The sequence below is a fragment of the Sapajus apella genome, unplaced genomic scaffold, assembly GCF_009761245.1.
Source record: "Sapajus apella isolate SASKATOON/1434 unplaced genomic scaffold, GSC_monkey_1.0 scaffold23, whole genome shotgun sequence".
In the NCBI taxonomy this organism is placed as follows: domain Eukaryota; kingdom Metazoa; phylum Chordata; class Mammalia; order Primates; family Cebidae; genus Sapajus; species Sapajus apella.
This window is the reverse complement of record NW_022436963.1, coordinates 17,273,058-17,279,057: the sequence shown is the minus strand read 5'-3', so window position 1 is coordinate 17,279,057 and position 6,000 is coordinate 17,273,058.

Genomic DNA, 6,000 nt, shown 5'->3' with positions numbered 1-6,000 from the left:
GCCTCCTGAGTAGCTGGGACTACAGGCAAGCGCCATCACACCTGGCTAATTTTGTATTTTTAGTAGAGATGGGGTTTCTCCATGTTTGTCAGGCTGGTCTCGAACTCCTGACCTCAGGTGATCCACCTGCCTCAGTCTCCCAAAGCGCTGCGATTACAGGTGTGAACCACTGCATCTGGCCTATTTATTTATTTTTTGAGACGAAGTCTTTCTCTGTCACCCAGGCTGAAATGAAGTGGCAGAATCTCAGCTCACTGCAACCTCCACCTCCCAGGTTCAAGTGATTCTCTTGCCTCAGCTTCCCTAGTAGCTGGGATTACAGGTGGGTGCCACCGTGCCTGGCTAATTTTTGTATTTTTGGTAGATTAGGATTTTGCCACGTTGGCCAGGCTGATCTTGAACTCCTGACCTGAAGTGGTCCACCTGTCTTGGCCTCCGAAGTGTTTGGATTATAGACGTGAGCCACTGCACCCAGCCTTATTTTGTTTTCTACTTTTCTTTTCTTTTTTTTTTTTTTTTTGAGATGGAGTTTCACTCTTATTGCCCAAGCTGGAGTGCAATGGCATGATCTCAGCTCACTGCAACCTCCACCCTCCAGGTTCAAGCAATTCTCCTGCCTCGGCCTCCAGAGTAGCTGGGATTAGAGGTGCATGCTAATTTTTTGTATTTTTAGTAGAAATGGGGTTTCACCATGTTAGCCAGGATTGTCTTGAACTCCTGACCTCAGGTGATCTGCCTGCCTTGGCCTCCCAAAGTGCTGGGATTACAGGTGTGAGTGACTGCGACTAGCCTTGTTTTCTATTTCTATTTTTTGAGACAGGGTCCTATTCTGTTGTCCAGGCTGGAGTGCAGTGGTGTGGTCAGACCTCACTGCAGCCTTGACCTACTGGGCTCAAGCAATCCTCCTGCCTCAGCCTCCTGAGTAGCTGGGACCACAGATGCATGTCACCACACTTGGCTAATTTTTTGTATGTTTTATAGAGATGGGATTTCACCATGTTGCCTAGGCTGGTTTTGAACTCCTGGGCTCAAGTGATCATCCACCTTGGTCTGCCAAAGTACAACATTTTATTTATTCTTGCTTAGCTGAAAATACTAAAGGGAGGGATTCTATGATCAGAGGAAACTACCCATTTTCCTCTCTGGCAAAGAAACAAACAAGTTATTGAGTGAGCCATAAACGCCCTCCATGAGACGACTAGGAGCACGGCCCTCACTGCCGTTTGCCATCTATCTGTTCTAATGGGTTCAAACTGCCCTATTTGTCTTCCACACTAAGTTACCTGTTTGGAGTCAGTTATCCTACTGTATACAAACTATTTATATTGACAACTCCAATGTATGCCTCCTGGTAGCTCTCTTCAGAAATTAAAAAATAACCAATATATAATATATAAATTGGTCCTCCTTGGCCCTTGCAACTGACCAACTTATTTCCCACTCTCATATTTTCAGAAAAAGGAGGAAAATTACCACTTTAAACTGCAACGATACTTAAAAAAAATACTTTAAGTTCTGGGGTACATGTGCAGAATATGCAGGTTTGTTACATAGGTATACATGTGCCATAGTGGTTTGCTGCACTAATTAACCCATCATCTACATTAGGTATTTCTCCTAATTCTATACCTCCCCAACCCCTCACCCCCTAAGAGGCCCTGGTGTGTGATGTTCCCCTCCCTGTGTCCATGTGTTCTTGTTGTTCAACTCCCACTTATGAGTGAGGAAATGTGGTATTTGGTTTTCTGTTCTTGTGTTAATTTGCTGAGAATGATGGTTTCCAGCTGCATCCATGTCCATGCAAAGGACATGAACTCATCCTTTTTAATGGCTGCATAGGATTTTGTGGTATATATGTGCTACATTTTCTTTATCCAGTCTATCGTTGATGGACATTTGCCTTGGTTTCAAGTCTTTGCTATTGTGAACAGTGCCACAATAAACATACGTATGCATGTGTCTTTATAGAATGATTTATAATCCTTTGGGTATATACCCAGTAATGGGATTGCTGGGTCAAATGTTATTTCTAGTTCTAGATCCTTGAGGAATTGCCACACTGTCTTCCACAATGGTTGAACTAATTTACACTCCCACCAACAGTGTAAAAGCGTTCCTATTTCTCCACATCCTCTCCAGCATCTGTTGTTTACTGACTTTTTAATGATTGCCATTCTAACTGGTGATGGTATCTCAATGTGGTTTTGATTTGCATTTCTCTAATAACCAGTGATGATGAGCTTTTTTTCATATGTTTGTTGGCTGTGCAAATGTCTTCTCTTGAGAAATGTCTATTTATAGCCTTTGTCCACTTTTTGCTGGGTTTTTTTTTTCTTGTAAATTTCTTTGTAGATTATAGATATTAGACCTTTGTCAGATGGATACATTGCAAAAATTTTCTCCCTTTCTGCAGGTTGCCAGTCTTTAATCCACCTTGAGTTAATTTTTGTATAAGGTGTAAGGAAGGGATCCAGTTTCAGCTTCTGTATATAGCTAGCCAGTTTTCCCAACACCATTGATTAAATAGGGAACCCCTTCCCCATTGCTTGTTTTGTCAGTTTTGTCAAAGATCAGATTGTTGTAGATATGTGGTGTTATTACTGAGGCCTCTTTTCTGTTCCATCGGTCTATATATCTGTTTTGGTACCAGTATCAAGCTGTTTTGGTTACTGTAGCCTTGTAGTATAATTTGAAGTCAGGTAGCATGATGCCTCCAGCTTTGTTCTGTTTGCTTAGGATTGTCTTGGCTATGCATGCTCTTTTTTGGTTCCATATGAAATTTAAAGTAGTTTTTTCCAATTCTGTGAAGAAAGTCAATGGTAGCTTGACGGGAATAGCATTGAATCTATAAATTGTTTTGGACAGTGTGGCCATTTTCACAATATTGATTCTTCCTATCCATGAGCATGGAATGTTTTTCCATTTGTTTGTGTCCTCTTATTTCCTTGAGCAGTGGTTTGCAGTTCCCCCTGAAGAGGTTCTTCATATCCCTTGTAAGTTGTATTCCTAGGTATTTTATTCTCTTTGTAGCAATCGTGAATGGGAGTTCACTCATGATTTGGCTGTTGTCTGTTACTGGTGTATAGGAATGCTTGTGATTTTTGCACATTGATTTTGTATCCTGAGACTTTGCTGAAGTTGTGTATTGGCTTCAGTAGTTTTTAGGCTGAGATGATGGGGTTTGCTGGATATAGTATTATGTCATCTGCAAACAGAGACAATTGGACTTCCTCTTTTCCTAATTGAATACACTTTATTTATTTCTCTTGCCTAATCATCCTGGCCAGAGCTTCCAATACTATGTTAAATAGGAGTGGTGAGAGAGGGCATCCTTGTCTTGTGCTGGTTTTCAAAGGGAATGCTTCCAGTTTTTGCCCATTCTTATGATATTGGCTGTGGGTTTGTCATAAATAGCTCTTATTATTTTGAGATACATTCCATCAATACAGTTTATTGAGAGGTTTTAGCATGAAGGGCTGTTGAATTTTGTGGAAAGGCCTTTTCTGTATCTATTAAGATAATCGTGGTTTTTGTTATTGGTTCTGTTTCTGTGATGGATTATGTTTATTGATTTGTGTATGTTGAACCAGGCTTGCATCCCATGGATGAAGCCGATTTGATCGTGGTGGATAAGCTTTTTGACGTGCTGCTGGATTCGGTTTGCCAGTATTTTACTGAGGATTTTTGCATTGATGTTTATCAGGAATATTGGCCTGAAATTTTATTTTTTTGTTGATGACACATCTCTTTAATCACAACTGGAAAACTTTAGAAAGAAATATATTTGGGAGAAGGAAAAGAAATGCACATTTCATATTCATGTTTTCTTTTCTTCTGTCTAGTAGAACTAGCCACATACAATTAAGATCTTAATTTATCTAGATTTTATTTTGTTACATTTTATTTCTCAGCTGAATCTACCCTCTGTATTAGGAGTTCATTGTTGAAATGCTTACGTAATAATGTAAGGCTGATTGGCATGTCACCTATACTGCAGCCTAAACACTGTGGAAATGTTTGCAAATTAATTATCTTTACATTCCTGAATTATTCGAATCTTCAGAGCCCACAGATGGAGAACAGGAGATTAAGTTCTGGAGTAGAACACTGCATCCTTTAGATTAAAGTGAAGAGACAGAGAAGAGGGGGACTTAATTACTGTGTATACACTATGTAGCAGATTCAAAGGCCCAGAATATGCTGTTACCCAAATATGTTAAATAGCCACATCCTATCTTCTCAGAGTACAGTGGTTCTGAGCATGGGTTTTGGGTCATGCCTCCAGGCTCACTTCCTGGTTTTGTTACATATAAGCTCTAGGGCAAGTTTCTTCACTTTCCTAGCTTCATTTTCCTCAGTTATAAAATCAAGGTCATTCTTGATAGTTCCTACCTCACAAAATTGTGGTGATTGCATAAAATAACTCACATCAGCTTGGTGTCATGGCTCACGTCTATAATCCCAACACTTTGGGAGGCCGAGGTGGGCAGATCACCTGAAGTTAGAAGTTTGAGACCAACCTGGCTAACATGATAAAACCCCGTCTCTACTAAAAAAATAAGAGGTGGCTCATGTCTATAATCCCAGCACTTTGGGAGGCTGAGGTGGGCGGATTGCCTGAGGTCAGGAGTTCGAGACCAGTCTGGCCAACATGGTAAAACCCCATCTCTACTAAAAAAACAAAAAACTTAGCCGGGTGTGATGGCGTGTGCCTGTAATCCCAGCTACTCAGGAGGTGAGGCAGGGGAATTGCTTGACCCAGGGAGGTGGAGGTTGCAGTGAGCTGAGATCATGTCACTGCACTCCAGCCTGGGCAACAGAGCAAGACTCCATCTCAAAACAAACAAACAAACAACTCATATTACTATGCTGACATATATGGTCAGCTTGAAAATTAGGTATTTTATAGCATTATTTCTCCCATCAGCATGTATTGCCAAATTCATAGCTTAAGTGAAATAAGTCAGAACACTAGGATCTTAGATTTATTCAGGAAAAATCTACTTCACAATGACATAACTGTAAGCTCTTTCAAGAACAATCTATTAGGTTGGTGCAAGGGTAACTGCCATTTTTGCCATTGAAAGCAATGGCAAAACCTAACCAACCTAATATAAATACTCCTGTTTTGGCCGCCATATCTAAATTGGCTTTGGATCAAAGGTCACGTATTAGACAATTTTGTGTCATCATTCATTGATTCATATATTCACTCAACAACTGTGTATGGTGCACACTTCACACAAGGCATGGCTTTTCGTATTGAGATTTCAAAGGTTGGATAGGAGAGAGATGATCTCTGCCTTGAAGTTCTCCAGGCTGGGACACAGGAAGCAGACCAGGTGAAACACCAGCCAGGAAGAAGCAGAGGGAGCATCCTGGAAATTGGCAGCCTTGGCTACTTTATTTTATTTTTTGTTTTTATTTTTATTTTTTTCCTGTTGATTTACAAACCTTGGCTACTTTAAAGGTTGAAATTATTTTTTATTTTCCTGGATTAGAATAATGTCTGTTCTTTTCTCCATATTGCTCTCTGTATCCATAGGTACTCCTTCTTCTCTTGGGTCTTTTCCACATCTAAAACCTGACATGTACTAAATTCCAAGTTCTTTCCTTTGTTGGCTGCTGTGGGGACACCTGGAATCCTGGCAAGCGGGGGATATTGTTGCAGTGGGAGGAATCACAAAACGCCTGGTCTTGTCCAGCCCTTGGACTCCCCCAGGTGGAGGTGAGAGTTGAGTGGGGAGGTCGGGAACTCCTAATTCAAGGTTGGTTACGGGTATTCTTAGAAACAATTACATGTTACTAGAATATGAAGTAGCAAAGTGGGGAAAAACAGAAGGTTAAGCTTACTAAGCTTACTAATGATTTATAGGGGAATTTGAGACTCCCCACTAACATGGAACGTAAAAAATGTACATTTTTGTGGAAAGAGTCATTTGATAAATATTTGAGCATTTACTAGTACAAGGCACCATTCTAGGGACTGGGAATAATACA